Here is a 16,871-nt window from a genome sequence, read left to right as displayed (position 1 = left end):
TCTCAAGCCGCCTTACTTCTCCCGGCTAAGATAGGTTGCAGGACGATGGGTAGGGGGAGGAGAGAATAAACGGGAATGCCTGTTCAATGCAGTATCGGAGGATCTCAACGCAGCTACAAATATTAATAACACATTGCAACAAGGTTATAAATGTTGCAGGCCTCACTCCTTTTGTCCACAAAAATACACAGTCAATCCACTTTATAGTATATCCTGTGAAACGCTTTGAGACATCTCAACGATGTAATAAGGTGCTGTATCAAGTGCAAAGATTGTTATGAATATCTCGGTGGCGTTGTTTTCGGGTGCCATTGGTAATAGAATACATGTGTGAGCGAGATGTGGGAGGAGGGGAAGAAAGACTCGGTTGTGTGTGCGTGTGTGTGTGTGTGTTTGCGTGTAGGGGTGGGGGATGGGGTAAACTAGCATTGTGTTTACAAAGACTGCTCTCTGCTCTACTAACCACAACAGCTTGCTCATTTGCATTTCTGTTTACAACATGTTTGCGACCTAGCTGTTTCCTGTTATACTGCAGGACGATATGTGGCTCTTAAATTAGTAAGCAAAAGGTCACAAGGAAAGCATCTGGTAATGAGAGTTGCACTTCCTATCGTCGGCAGTGCAAATTATGTACAATATTGTACAGCGCAAAATACCAGTTGTGTCGAATTCATAAAATTACTTTAAATGTATGCGCGTGGGTGGGGGGAGGAAAGTTGGTCGCTATACCTTGTGGAACTGTGCTGTGTACAAACAATATTCAGCGTTGTCATGGGGTCCAGAAGCCTCAGTGTTCAAATTCACACACACACACGTGCATTCCTTGATGGAGTCTTAATAATAATAATCCTTGCAATTGATATAACGCTTTTCACGTCTGCTAGACGTCTCAAAGCGCTTCACAGAATACATTGCAAAGTGAATTGACTGTATATTTGTAGGTGAAATGCAGCAGCTAATAGCGCACAGCAGTGAACCACAAACAGTCGTGGATTGTAGTGACCAAATTATTATAGTTTTTTTCTTGAGGGATTATTATTATTAAGGAAACTTTCCCAAGGTTTCGCCCTATCGGGAATCAAACCCAGATCTCTCACTTGCGAGGCAAGTACTCTAACCACTGAGCTACAGGACTCTACGAATATTGACTATTAGCTGGAATACTGGACGCCCGACTCTCTGTCAACCATACTTGTGTATTACCAGCGGAGTGAAGTTATTGTAGGGCACCAATAAAATGGTACCTGTCCCAAAAAGAAATAATAGCAAGAGAAACATCGAGAGTTTGGGTTGCGGTGTCCTGTAGTCCTGAGCGCCTGGAATAGTGTTGTGAAAGCTTTAACCCTTTGAAGACTGAAAGGCCTCACGAAGTTGTGAATATCAAGTACATTATTCATAGCAGAGCCTTTGCTATTTCTAGGTCATTAGGGTTTATTGTCAAGTTACACTTAGACAAACGACTTTCTGAAGTGCACATATGTCTGCTGTGGCTCTAATGTACAGCAGTATCCCGTGTTTCGCCCACCAAATACAAAGTTTATCACTTTACTCTGTTCAGTTCACTTTACAGTATATTCTGTGAAGTGCTTTGAGGTGTCTCAAAGACGTGATAAGGCGCCATTGCAAATGCAAGGATTTTTATTATCAATCTTGCCTTTGAGCACATTTTCAAGCAATTTGGGACTAACAATCTCCTAGATAAAATTGGCCATCGACTTCAGTGGCTATTTGTGGGACATTGCTATGTGCAAATTGCCTACAAAATATATGGTCATTAAACTTTACATTAAAATCCTTTCAAGCGCTGCTGAGACATCTCAATGACACGGTAAAGTGCTATATCAAATACAAAGGTTATTATAATTATAATGTGTTTAAACCCACTGGGTCATAGGGGAGTTTCCTGGGGGATTAAATAAGAGTGAGCTTCTGATGAGGTAAGTTATACATGCTCCAGGCTAAAATGCTTATGCACAAGAGTTAACTGACCGCATCACAGACACTGGTGGGAAGGATAGACAATGTGGAATACATTTGAAACTCCAGATTTTTATTTTGACCCTAAAATGCATAATAATAATAATATTCCTTGCATTTGAATATAGCACCCTATCACATAATTGAGATGTCTCAAAGCGCTCCACAGAATGTACTGTAAAGTGAATTGACTGTATATTTTGTGGGGGCAGCGCGGCAGCCAATTGCATACAGCAGTGTCGCACAAACAGTCATTGATGGAGTGACCAAATTATTATTCCTTTTTTTTAAAGGATTATTATCCTTGGAGAGCAATGAGCTAATCAATCAATGGTGTGATGTCCATTTCCCGTCTGATGTCCTGCAAAGAACCTGGTTGTTAGTCTATTGGCGGATCGCTTTCCGGGGGGTAATAATCCCTCCAAAATAAATAAATAAATAAATAAATGATAATAATTTGGTCACTCAGAAAAATATAGCACAGAAAGTGCTCATTTGACGCTTGGAGCCTTTGTGGGTGTTATACTTCCCTGGAGCTGTATGTTCCAATCTTAATTCCCTGCTTCAATAGGTATTTGTGGAAAAGCATTCATGCTCCAGCAATACAACAAGATTACATTTGTATAGCGCCTTTCACGTCGGGAGGACGACCCGAGCTGGGATTGGGGGGAGTTAAGGGAGGCGAGGGGAAGAGGGGTGGCCGATGGCATGGTCGAAGAGGAGGGTCTTGAGACGGGACTTGAAGGAGGCTAAGGAGGGGCCGAGGCGGAGTGACTGGTGGCTGGAATTCCAGAGATTGGGGGCAGAGTGGCTGAAGGCTCTCCCGCCTTTGGCGGGAGAGGAATTAATACCCCATTAACACACCATGTGTGAACACAGCTCTATTATGCGCCATGTTCAAAGCATGGGAATCGCAGGCGTCCTTAGTTGTATAATTAACAACCAATACCTTTCATTGTTTTTTAATCACATAATTAAGGGTAGCTACACATTCCTCTGCAGTCATGCTCCACCACTGTCAAGCGCTCTGAGATGCTACCCGGCTTGAGGGGCGCTATATAAATGCGAGTTGTTGTTGTACACCTGTGTTTACTCACACGTGGCGCATAATACAGCTACAACAACTTGCGTTTATATAGCGCCCTTCACGCTTGGTAGCGTCCCAGAGCGCTCGACAGTGGTGGAGTCTGACCCTGAGCCAGGGGGAGAGGTTGGGGTGAGGTGACCGTAACCACATACAGAAAGGAAGGTCTTTAGGTGGTATTTCAAAGTGGGGAGGGAGGGAGAGAGGGGGCAAGGCAGAAGGATTGAGGAAGGGAGGCTGACAGCGCAGCCATGGATGGTGGAGCTGTGTTAACACATGGTTTGCACATGGCATGTAAGAGTCCTCAATAGAAATCTCTAATTGATATTCGCTATCTTCTGGTCTGTGTTTGGAGGACGTGGGCCATACAGTGATACATCTATAAAATAAGGAATTAAGTTTATTTCGCTAACCAATATCTTAAGTGCTCTGAGACACCACACCATGGGAAGAGCGCTATTTAAATGCAAGTTGTGCTTTAAATCTTACAAAGCTTAATTTCAGTCTTCGCATACGCAGACCTTACAGTGATCGTTACAATTATAATAGTGAAAGTTGGAGTTGAGGTACAGATCATCCATGATCTAATAGAATGGTGGAACAGGCTCGAGGGGCTGAATGGCCTACTCCTGCTCCCGTGTTCCTATATATACATCTACCAGGCAAATAATTGAGTTTACTTCACGAACCAAAATCTTGGGACATAAATTTTGAAACTTGGCTTTCCTGTTGGCGTTCCGGAAGACGCAACATTTGGAAATGTGGTCGGAAAACTGGCTTTGGCAGGGATTGTCCATGTTGTTTGTCTTGTAAATAGTTCAGCTTGCAGCTGCTGTGCAATCTTGTGAGTTGCAACTGCACACAATACAATTAACAATTTATGTAGCTCCTTTCATGTCAGGAGTAATTACACTAAAAAGCGCTTAGATGCAATTAAAGCACCCCGTACTTGTGGCGTGTGCAGTACAACTTCATACTGAAAAATGACCTTGCGACCATTTCATATCAGTGAGTATCCAAATGCTCAGATACTTTTTAATTGAACTACCTGTAGTCTGCCTAGATGTAAACGTGGCTGACTCGAGTGCAATTCAACTACAGTAACATGTATAACAGTGAACGTTTGCCAAATTCTTATAGAAAGGGCACAATGCATTGAAAGTAAATTGATTCAGTGGATACGAGTTTGCTTTTCAATTTGCCACCAGCTAAAAGTGACCCAAATTGTGCAGGATCACGCCCAGGATTTACTCTAATTATAATGTTTTGCCAGCAAAACTCATCTGAATGAAATTTATTCTACAGAGGAATTACGGTATAATCACTTCTGAGCTGAGTGGTATAAGCAGTTTTGTGACTTTACCAACTTGTATTTATATAGCACCCTTCACGCAGGGGAAGGGTCCCGGAGCACTTGACTGTGGTGGAGTCTGACCTCGAGGCAGGGGGAGAGGGAGGGGGAAGGTGACCGTAAGCACGTTCAAATGGAAGATAGGCGGGATTTGAAAGTGGGAAGGGAGGGGTGTGGGGGCAAGGCGGAGGGATTGAGGAAGGGGATTTCAGAGCTTCGGGGTGTAGTGGCTGATAGCACAACTGCGGATGGTGGAGCTGTGTAACACGTGGTTTACACATGGCATGTAAGAGTCCCCAATAGAAATCTCTTAATTGATATTCGCTGTCTTCTGGTCTGTGTTTGGAGGATGTGGGCCGTACAGTGATGCATCTCTCTGTGACCAGGCTCCTTCTGCCATCTTGGCCTCCATTGCACTCCATTCCATCCTCTTCCAATTGGCTCTCCTCTCTCATCCACCTCCGTAGAACTACAGTCTCATGGTTGCAATCCTACTTGACCCATCACCTCCAATTTATCTCCATCGCTTTCGCCTCCTGCCCTTGTCTGGTCAATTGCAGAGTACTTCAGGCCTCATAGTAGACACTAGGGTCCCGAAGAATTGTCTGTCGTCTAATGCAGAGTTGGTTGAACAGGGTGCCTTCTTTCAGGAGAGAGTGCACATTCCATTCCAGCAATGCATTGGGGTATCAGCCTAGTCTAGGAGCTCAGAGTCCCAATGGTGGCTTGAACCCACAACCTTCTGACTCAGAGGCGAGAGTGCTACCCACTTAGCCAAATAACGTATAAAGTAATAACAAAGGCAGAATCATTGCATCGCGCATCTATTGTTTGCCCCACTTGTGTGACTGTTGGAAAGAAGACAAATGTGTCAAAATGAAGCAAAGGTGTTTACTTATATTCAAACTAAGCCACACAGAAAGATCTGGGCAGTTAAATGTGTAGGAGGCTTGTACAGAAAGGTTAGACTGACTTAAAGGCTTGCGCTTATATTCTAGTTTGGGTGGGTGTGGTACAAAGATGATGCATCTTACAGAAACCACTTCAATGTAGAAAGATTAGGTACAGAGCGGAAGAAACCAAGCGATATAATGTATTTGAGTTTTTATTTAGGTGACTGAGTTGAAGGTTGGCGTCAGCCGATGAGAAGGCGCTGGCTTCTGGTAAAAACTGTGAGTGCTATATGCTAGGAGTTCTGAATCATTTTTTTGTTCTATTTGTAGTATAGTACTAGTAGTGAAAGTTGTGGTGCTTGTTAACTGATGCGCTGTATGAATTGATACAAAGAATCTGTTAAGAAAACTTGTAATTTCCAGGCAATAACTAAAGCTAGTGTGAAAGCAAACCCCATAGACATTTACAGCACAGAAGGAGGCCATTCAACCCATTGTGCCTGGATAGTTCTCCCACAGTGCTCTCCATGAGGCCCATTTTCCTGCCTTTCACTCGTAACCTTTTCACATTTTTCAGATATTTATCCAATTCTCAGCTCCCGACTTTCAGTATAAAGCTAAAGCTAGTCTGAAGGTGTCAGTGGCGTTGTAGCTCCCTTACAGTGTGGTGTTTCATCAGACGGCAATCCCGTGAAGCCACACTACCTGTCATGACAATAGTACTTGCTAGTGTCTTTGGCAATAAATAATGGTGCAGTGACTCTCAGATTTTGTGCCAAAGTTTGTGAGTAGGTGTGTGTGTGTGTGTTTGTACACGTGTGTGTGGGTGGGGGGTGGGGGGGGAGTAGAAGAGGAAGGGTTCTCAGTAACCTTTGTGTAGGATGACGTCTCGGAGCGCTTCACAGTGTTGGTGTTGGACATTGAGCAGGGGAGGAGGGGGAGGTGACTGTAGGTGGGTCACAGGTAGATTTTAAAATGGGATTTACAGATTAGAGGGGGTGAGGGATAGAGGCAGGGAGTTCCAGAGGTTTGGATAATGACTGAAAGCTCGGCTACCGATCGTGGCACAGAGGGGCTGGGCGATGCTCGGCAGGCCTTTCTCAGACTTCATAACCAGTATTTTCTCCCTATAGAAACCGAACCTGGTACAGAGCTCTGCAGTGTTTGGGTTTGCAGGTGTGAACTGGAGTCTGTAACACAATGCGTTTTGTGCTGCTTTTGAGATGTGATGCTCTTCTTCAAAGCATAACAGATAAATTGGCTTTAACAAAAGTTGCGATGCTTAGAAAGTAGATCCTTGAGATTAATTATGAAGCGGTAATTTCATCTCCAGATTCAGATGACATAAGCCGCAAGGGTCAAGCTCAGAGGGCTTATAATTGCTAGAAGAATCCTTAGATGAAATTGCAACTGCAAAGTCACTCCCATGTATCACTTTTAAAGGTTTTTTTTTGAGTGTGTGAAAGTCAATGTGTAAAATTGGATCACAATACAGTATATATTGCATGGTGCTTGCAGATATGTGCACACAGAGACAATCATGATGGATGTTTCATGCAGTTTGATAGCGACCCAAATTGGAGGTCAGCCCAGTGCATTCATCCTCAATAGGTCGGGGCGGGGAGGGTAAATCTATCATTTATTATGGAGATCATGGAGGATAGTGTATAGCAGAAAGTAAGAACTTGGCTTCTTTATATGTGTGGTGTGCTTGTAGCTCGGTGGTTAGAGCACTCATCTTCCAAGTGAGAGGATCCAGGTTCGATTCCTAGGCAGGGTGAAACCATAGGCAAGTTTCCTTACTCCGCACCTCTTGTTTCCCTTGCAGTAAACTCTTTTTAGGGGTAATAATCCCTTCAATTTAAAAAAATAATCATTTGGGAACTTAATCCCAGACTGTTTGTGTGACACTGTTGTGCGTAATTGGCTTCTGCGTTTCACTCACAAAAATATACAGTCAATTCACTTTACAGTATTTCCTGTTAAGCCTTTGAGACATCTCGACGACGTGATAAGGCACTATATCAAATGCAAGGATTATTATTATATATGTATATATAGAGAGAGAGCATTTTATGCTGAAAGGTCCTGAAGCACTTCATAGTAATATAGTAATTGATGCATTTGATATAGCACCTTAGCTTGTCACCCATCTCTTGCTTCACAGGATATCCTGGGAGAAGTGGTGTGACTGTATGTATTTAGAGGGCAAACAATCACCATCAAGTGCAGCGACTATCTTTACAAACAAACATATCAACCATTTTTGTGCACAGTGAGGCCTAAAATAAATAAAATAACCAAAAAATAAATAGTAACAATTTGTTACCGTGTTTCAGATGAGACGTTAAACCAAGGTCAATCCACGACTGTTTGTGGGACACTGCTGTGCGCAATTGGCTGCTGCATTTTGCCCTCAAAATATACAGTCAATTCACTCTACAGTATATTCTGTGAAGTTCTTTGAGACGTCTCGAAGACGTGATAAGGCACTGTATAAAATGCAAGGATTATTATTATTATTATAGGCAAGTGGAGATGGTGAGGAGCAGTGTGCTTTGTACTTTTCTACCATGATAACTCACCATTGCATAATAAATAACATGCCATGGTCGAGCTGAGGGTTGAAAAGGACACCGAGATTGGATTGGCTCGACAAGGTGAAGAGTGCAGCCACGAATGGTGATAGTTCTATCACAGTTTGCCCTACAAAATACACAGTCACTACACCTTACTGTGTATCCAGTGAAATGCTTTGACCCATTCTACCGGCGGGATAGGAGTTCTATCAAACACAAAAATTGTTATTAATATTTTTTATTATAGCACCATTTACGTTGATGGAATAAAAATTAAGAGCATAAGAGTAGGCCATTTGACCAGTCGAATGGTCATCCTATATTCCTACCTTTTGTTCTGGACCATATACTATGCATGTTTTGGAGGGAGGGGTATCACTTTAAGAACTGTACAGTAGCAGAGAGTCTGTGAAAACCCAATGTTTTTCAGCGAATAAAAGTGCCAAAGGACAATTGTTAACCGGAGCCTCATTTTATCCTTTTTGGCTAAATTCAGTTCTCGAATTGTTTACCTGGCCTCAGTACTGGAACAATTATTCCTCTGCCTCATCTAAATTTTGAGCTCACAGTTCGCCTTGAGCAGTGTATCCATGACAGTAAATCAATGTCCTTGAAATGTAACCACATAAAAGAGGTTTAGTTGGGACAGAGTTGGGCCTTATTCCGGAGGCTTTATTTACCAGAACGTGTTTCATATTGATTTTTTTGTGACACTCTGAGACAGGGGTATCACATTAAGAACTGTACAATAGCAGAGAGTCTGTGAAAACCCAATGTTTTTCAGATCTGCTCTGATTCATCTTTTAAAAGCGAGGAATCTCTTGCTCGTTTCATTGAAATAAACCCAGCGACCACAATTGTTTCACAATTACTTTGTGTTATAAATGAGTGATCTAATTTCTCTGTCAGCAAAGTTTCTGGCTTGGCCGTTTTTAGTATCTGGCAGGAGCTTGGGGATGGCTCAAAACTTGTGGTGTTTCGCAATGAGATCATTATCCCATCACGTCGCATCATGAAGCTCTGCAGATTTCACCCCACGTAGAACATTAATAATTGAAGACAGTAAATGGTATGAAAAGTTGTAATTTGCAAGGGAAATGAATCAGCGTGACGGTTGAAATTAAAACCATAATTGCTGAAGTATTTTGGGTTAAAGATGCACTACTGATGTTCCTTCACCCTCTCTCAGGCTCAGTACCACCATCAGATCTCCCACATTGATCGCAAGCCATGTTTTTGTTTTCTTGAACAGTTTTGCACCAGCTAGTACCAAGGGCCTGGTTCTATTGCTGCTTTAAGTGCAGGGCAACGTGAATAAAATGTTCCATCGTCTGACTTAGATACACTGACCAGACACGAGTGTTTATGCTGCAAACTAGGATTGACTTTGTTGGCTGCGCCCACTTTCAAGATTGCTTTAAAAATGTGAATTCACCCACTTAACTGAGGAAGTTGGCTCAGTTGGTGACACTCTTACCTTTTGAGTCAGAAGGTCGTGGGTTCAAGTTCCACATTGGGTCTTTCAGACACTCCTGTGTAGTGCGGCGTGTGGGGAGGTATTTACATTTTCAGTACCATGTTTCAGATGAGATGTTAAACCAAGGGCTAGTGTGTTTCTGTTCAAATGGATGGATTTAAAGATCTCATTACACTCAGAGTTTAAAGAGAAAATGGATTTCTGTTGTCCTGGCCAACAATCCCCAGATAAATGGTCATTTTAAAGATAAAAGTGGCGTATTATCACCTGCTATTATCCTCCCGACGTGAAAGGCGCTTTATAAATGGAATCTTCTTGTTGTTGTTGCTAGCTGTTTGTGGGACACCAAATCGGCCGCTGCATTCGCCTACAAATATGCAGTCTCTACAATTTAGAGTAAAATCCTGTGAAGCACTTTGAGACGTCTCAATGACTTGATGAGATGATGTATCAAACGGAGCAATTCATATTTATTTAGATAAAGAGCTCTTTAAAGAGCACAATAAAATTAGTCTTATTGTATGTATCGGAGGCATGTACAGTTTGTATTTTTTTTAAAAAAGTCTTCATTTTGATTCTGATTATTTTCCCTTCTGTGCTATTAGGTCACAAGAGGGTCACTTACTAACGCAGAGCAACACTCAAAGTGTGAGTGATTTTTATCCTCACTCACTACCTTGGTATCTGAGTAAGTACATCAACATATTATCCTTTTAGAGTTCTGTGTTAATATTTAACTGCAGATGTGTGTGTGTGTGGGGAGGTGGGGTGGTGGAAGGGGGAGGATGAGACAGACCTGAAATATATTCGATAGATGATTGCAACCATGCACATTCCCTTTTATTGTTTTAAACTTTAAGACAATAAAATGCCTTTACGATGTTTCCAGCTCATTGCAAGCCAATTGGAAAAGTACCGGATGACCAAAATGTCGTGATATCTACCCTATTATCTTAAAAACAAAAATATCATCATTTCTTTAAGACTTATTAGACATTGTAACGATATCACGACTTTTTGGTCATCCTGTAGTTTTGAAAGAGGGGAGTGGTTATGAGGATGGGGGATGGCGGGGTTGAGTGTGGGTTTGGGAGTGGGGGACGGGGCGAAGAAATTTCAGTCAACATCTTCCACGTTGGTCACCAGGACAGGTCTGTGTTACCCCAGAAATCTGGCGAAACACAGCATTGCAAATTTTTCTTTAACATTAGTTTCAAATTTTCGTCTCAAAGCTGACGTGTTGATGACATGTTAAAGATGATGACGTGATGAATGGCGATGTTGGTGACGTGTTGATCATTACATTACAGACCTGATCGTGTCTTTGCATGTTCCTTCGCCAGATGCTTTAATGCCCTTTAAAAGTACAGTTTACTGTAAGAAAGCTAAAATAATCAAATGGATTCTTGCAATACATCTATGAAGACGTACTGTGCATACTTTCTCAGTGACTGTCCTTTTTAGGTAACCAGTATCAGAAGTGGCATTAAACAGAGCTTTCCAGCAATATCATTGCCTTGAAGAGCATATTGCTGTCTGCTGGCAGGGGATAGCACATGAACGTTTACAGTGCGTCTCTCCTGCTGCTTCTGACCCCTGTTTCAGTACAGTAAATATCTACAGGTTTTCCCACTAATGTTTTATAATACTGTCATTTGGTTGAGTCCCGTGATATTCTTCTTCATGGCACAACAAGTTTGGAGTGGAGGAAGCGGGTGATAATTTTCTAAGTTCATTCGGCAAGGCTGAGTTAATGAGTATTGATGATGATGTTGATGATGGGGGGGGCGTGTGTGAGGAAAGAGGGAAAACGAATCAAACCCTCATTCCGACGTGTCAGTTGGGCACCGTTAACTCAAGCCCTGAGCTGTGACGGGTCGCATTAGAAAAATGGCCTTCGAACATGTCTTCGAATCGCTGATCCTCATGCTTGCTTACAAATCAATTCACGACTCTTCACCTCCCTGACTCTCTGACCTGCTTACACCCCACTCCACAATCCGCCCCCTTCGCTCGGCTGGCTCCAGATTCAACATGTTCCTCGTCTCCTATGCTCCACCGTCGACGCCTGTACTTTCAGCCACTCCGTTCTGTAACTGTGGAACTCCCTGCCTCAATTTCTCCCTCTTGTCCATCTTCACATCACATCTGAAAACCTTCCTCTTTGATCATGCTTATCATGATCTTATCATCTCTCTCTCTCCCCGACCCAGAAACAAACTCTGCCATTGTTAAATGCCCTGAGACGCTGCCTGCGTGAAGGGCGCTATATAAGTGCAAGTTACAGCTGCTGTTGTAGGATGTGGGCTTTTGAAGTGGATTGGAAATTGTCTGAATCATAGGAAACCATGGCTCATTGTACAAAGTGAATATTTGTGAATGGACAACCCAGGGAGGCGGTGTAGGCAGCTTGTGTCAGCAGATTCTAGAAGGAATCTGATAGCTATAATAATGATAATAATATTAATATTCCTTGCATTTGATACAGGGCCGTATTATGCCGTTGAGATGTCTCAAAGCGTTTCACAGGATATATATTGTAAAGTGGATTGATTGTGTATTTTGTGGGCATTTATTTAATGTATTGATCAAGGGCTGTGAGAGATGGAGTAGGGAATTGTTGGGACCAGCAAGATGGACCTCAATCATCTTTAGTGGTCTTGAACATTCCTGTGTAATTATGCCCATTTCCCTGCTTTTTCCTACCTAATTCCTTATAAGTGACATAATTAACTCCGTTTTCAATAACTTTGTATGGTAACGTGCTCCACATCCTAATAATGTTCGGGGTAAAACTATTTCTCCTGATGTCCTCCTTTTTGAATCTTGCAGCAATCTTGATTCAACTCGTTTAAATCTTCCCCTCCCTTCCCCCCACACACACACACCCTATGCCGATTGATGAGCCAATAACAACAACCTTTTACTATTTATCTTTGCAAACTATAGCTGTTAAGGAACATTTCATTGCAATAATCCTGCATTTGATATAGTACCTTTAGGGCTGGTTACCTCATTTGCCTACAAACATAGTTGCTGGACCTCATTGTAAAATCCTGTGAAAGCATATTGAGACGTCTCGATGATTTGATAAGGCACTGTATCAAATCCAACGATTATTATTATTTTAATAAGGGCGGCACATCCAACAAGGCAGAGCTCTTCCTACTGCATTGGAGTGTCAACCTAGACTGTGACTTCCCCTGGGGCGAAGTGGGGCTTGATCCAACGACCTTCTCACTCAGAGACAAGAGGCCAACCGACTGAGCCAGGCTGACGCATGTAATACATGCGGAGTTTGGAGACCCAGAAGCTGTGACAAGGTGGAGACTCCCACTTTCGCTCCTCACTCCTGGAGTCTGCAGCGGGGAAGTGGCGCTGCTGTGTCAATGAAATGAAGGACGTGAAGGATGCGATTGAACTGGCGCTGTGATGGCCACGCACGCTCCACTCGGATTGTTTTTGAGCAGAAACTGGCACGGAAAACACAGTGAAAATGTTTGCAAATGTGCCAAATAGAGTATAGTGCTCAGAGCCGCACAGGCCTGCCGCTGTGTCTGGCAGCTGTCAAGCTGTTAGAGCAACCTCGTGATCCAGGAACTCAACCTACAGCAGCTTAAAGCAATCTGTTTGTGTGTGTGTGTGTGTACGCCTCTTTCTTTCTTTCTTTCCTTCATTCTTTTTTCCTTCTCTCTCTCCCTCCTCTCTCTTTCCCTTTCTCTCTCTTTGTGTTGCTTTTTTTCCTGTGTGTGTGTCTTTCTTTTTCTCCCTTTCTCTGTAGCTCTCGCATTCTTTGAACTCAAGTGTGTGTGTGTGTGTGTGTCGCACACTGAGGTGCAAACTAATGTGTCATTTTTAACCCCAAAATGATGTACAGCCCATAAGCATTTGCCCAGACAAACCTTGCACTGAATTGAAGTCCAGATGTAATGCATTCCAGCTGCACGTTTGCCCTGCAAAGTTCGTGTCTTAGAGAGTACCTGGCATATTGTACTCAACATGATGCGTGTTCAGGTTGTACCCTGTGAACATTCAACACCGCTGTTTCCCTTCGAGACGCATTAAGGTCCTGTGTGTGCGCCACAGCCCAAGAAGCATGTAGCCCATAAAGGGACTTACGATCCTTGGCTCATTTCTAGTTTTCATCTGGAGGCACGGCTGAAAGTTTAGAGGAACCGGAGATGTAATTACACTCAGCTGCAAAAGGACCTGGGCCCTGTGACCCCATTTCAATTTGTTTCCTCACTTTAACTGGAGCTTTAAAATACAGTAATGCTCTTCTACTCCCTGTGGAAATGTTTGATGTTTGCCCTACTTTTAGCTCCTGCCAGTAATTCTCTGCTGAAGTACTCCAGCAACCAGGCTAAGCTTCCATCAAATACGTTTACATTCAAGACTCTGTCTACAGAGAGTTACTAAAGTTGTCACACGTATAACCTGCGTGAATGTAAATTTTGCAAATTTCATGTAAGAACTTCTGTTTGCATTGGCAAGGCGTTTGCACTCTGGACTGTGGTTTTTGCCTGTTTTGCTTATAGCCCCAAAAAATCTCATTTGAACTAACGGTAAGATTTAATGTGGAATTTGACCGATGCCAGGGTATGTGTTTGATATTGTGATTCATTCGTATTCTTGATAGTGGACCCGGGAAACTAGTGCAGTGTGAGCTGGGGTTTAAGGAACAGAGTAATTCTCATTCGCGCAGTATAAACACAGCAAGTGCCAATCACATTAATATGGCTTCCATGGCTATTTGTGGAACGTTGCTGTTAGAAATTGGGCTGTTGCATTCGCCTACAAATATAGTCACTCCACTTCATCGTAAATCCTGTGAAGCGCTTTGGGATGTCCTCCTGACGTGGAAGGCACTCTATCAAATGTAAGAGTTATTAATACTAATAATCATTCTAATTAGTGTGCCTTTCACATCGGGAACACAATCCAAAGCGCTTCACTGTATACTGTAAAGCGTAGTGACTATGTATTTATTTTTGTATGGGTGAACACGACAGCCAATTTGCACACAACGTCCCACAAACAGCCATGAAATGAATGACCAATTTTATTTGGGGGGATTATTGGCCAGGCGAAACTCCCTTCTATTTTGAACAAGATGAAGGACAGCATCTCCAACAATGCAGCACGTCCCCAGTACTGCTTGGAGTACCAACTTAGATGATGTGAGTTCCAAGTCCCGAAGTGGGGCTTCAACCCAAACTTTCCTGCTCAGATGTGAGAATGCTGCCAACTGAGCCAGGCTGACATGCTCAGTTTTTCCATCAGTCTGCCCATAGATCTCAGTAGCTCAGTTAAGTGTTATTAAAAAAAAGCTGATCGCACAGCTGATTCTTTAGCAGTGCGCAATTTTGGTGCTTTGTGCACGAGCCAAGATGCCATAGCACTCAAATATTATTTCATCTCAAAAATACACAGTCGCTACACTTCACAGTAAAATCCTGTGAAGCGCTTCACTCTATCTAATGCAAGGATTATTGCATTTATGTTCGAAAAGAGGAAGGAGTTTATCCCGTTGTCCTGGCCAATGATCCCCCAGAATAAAATTGATCATTCGCTTTATGGCTGTTTGCGGAACATTGAGCAAATGTGCGCCAATTGGCTGCCTCATTTGGCTGCAAAAATACACTGTCGCTACACTTTACAGTGAATCCTGTGGGGACAGCGGGGGAAGGAGGGGTGAACGAGTATGCGTGATGCGTTGGGTTTTGAGTTTCACCGCTGTCACAGTGATGCAAACATGGTTTGAAGCATAAAGAGAGTAAAATATGATCAGTGGCATTTTGTATTCCTAAGGTATTTTCAGCCTCACTCGTACTCGTATCTACACATTTTTCCCGAATGCATAATCAAGATCCCAAACAAGTCATATTGTCGCATAACATATACAGTGGAGTGGACTTGTCTGGACAGCCACACAAGTTATGTCCTTGTGTATAAAGGTCATATCGCACTGGGTCCCAGCTGGTCTGTGATTTACTCAAAACAAGTTATTAAAAACCTTTTTTTTTAATATTAAAAAGGTCATTCCTATAAACCAAGGAAAAATGATATTCGGAGCCGAACTTATTTTGAGTTGCGAGGGGAGGGGTTGTGGGAGGGCAGTGCGGATGATACAGTTGCTTGTGGTGATTCAGTGTTGGAGGCTTGTTCTTTGTGGTGTGAGAGGCTGTAACGTGGAGACTCACCTAATGGCTCTGTCTCATATGGCTAAGCGAGTGGTAAATCTATGGAACATGCTCCCTAGGGAGACGGTGGAATCAGACAGCGTCAATTCATTCAAATGCAAATTAGATAGATTTCTTTTAGAAAGTAATATTTTGGGATACAGTATATTCATTTTTGATCGTGCTTATGGTCACCTCTCCCCTTCCTCTCCCCCTGGCTCGTTGTCAGATTTCCCCACCCTGAAGCGCTCTGGGATTCTACCCAGCATGAAGGATGCTATATAAATGCAAGTTGTTGTTATGAGTAATTTGAGACATGACGAGCGCAGAGTGCTTCGAAGAACTCGGCAACATTGGATCTAAGGATCCCAAAGGTTTCCATTGTGTTGGTAGACTAATCCATAGAGAATTAATTGCTACTAAGTCGCCACTCTTCTGTGTCCTACCCCATTCCTCCCAATCCCCTTCGGTATTGTATGTTTGTCAGACATCATGTCCTGGATGAGAGCTAACTTTCTTCAGTTGCATGTCAACAAGACCGAGGCCCTCCTGATTGGCTCCTGTCAGCGCCTCCTCACCTCAGGCGCTGACAGCATCACCATCCATGGTTGCACACTCCCCTTGCTAAGCCAGTCCAGAACCTTGGGAACTTGTTTAACCCTCAACTATCCTTTCTACCCCACATCTGCACCATAACCCGCTCTGCCTTCCCCCACCTCCACAACGTCACCCGGCTCCAACACGGTCTCACACCGCAGGCCACCGAAACCCTCATACACGCTTTCATTACATCGAGGCTCAACTATGCAAACTCACTGCTTGTCGACCTCCCCAACTCCTCCCTCCACAGGCTGCAGATCATCCAGAACTCTGCAGCCCGTGTCCTCTCCCACACCAGGCTCCGTGACCCTATCACCCCCATCCTCGCCCAACTCCACTGGCTTCCCATCACACAGGGGATACAGTTCAAGATCCTGATCCTCACCTTCAAAGTCCTCCACGGTCTTGCTCCCCCCTACCTCTGCGAACTCCTAACCCCCTACCATCCTGTTCACTCCCTCCGCTCAGCGGGCTCCGGCCTGCTTCATGTCCCCCACCTTGTTCACCCCACTATTGGTAGATGGGCCTTCCGCCACTCTGCCCCCAATCTCTGGAACTCCATCCCGCAGTCACTCCGTCTCGCCCCCCTCCCTTTCCACCTTCAAGACCCATCTCAAAAGACCCTCCTCTTCAACCCTTTTGATCTCCCTGCTTCCCCCGCCCTCCACCCTTCACCATCCCGACCCCCAGATCGGGTCTGTAACTCTGTCCGTCCAGCGCCTTGGGAT

The 16,871-nt window shown here is 43.5% G+C and overlaps 1 protein-coding gene across 1 annotated transcript in view; it reads left to right on the top strand.

Moving 5' to 3' along the window:
* The first annotated feature begins 5,531 nt into the window (after positions 1-5,531).
* The window catches only part of LOC103177163 (F-box-like/WD repeat-containing protein TBL1XR1), a 154,375-nt gene continuing 143,035 nt past the window's right edge, over positions 5,532-16,871 (top strand). The window contains exons 1-2 of the mRNA XM_007891201.2: positions 5,532-5,584; positions 9,967-10,049. The gene's annotated coding sequence lies outside the window, so the exon portion shown is untranslated. The remainder of the gene's footprint in view (positions 5,585-9,966; positions 10,050-16,871) is intronic.

The sequence above is a fragment of the Callorhinchus milii genome, unplaced genomic scaffold, assembly GCF_018977255.1.
Source record: "Callorhinchus milii isolate IMCB2004 unplaced genomic scaffold, IMCB_Cmil_1.0 Scaffold4, whole genome shotgun sequence".
NCBI lineage: Eukaryota > Metazoa > Chordata > Chondrichthyes > Chimaeriformes > Callorhinchidae > Callorhinchus > Callorhinchus milii.
The sequence above is the reverse complement of the archived record's forward strand: the minus strand, read 5'-3'. Positions and strand labels throughout refer to the sequence as shown.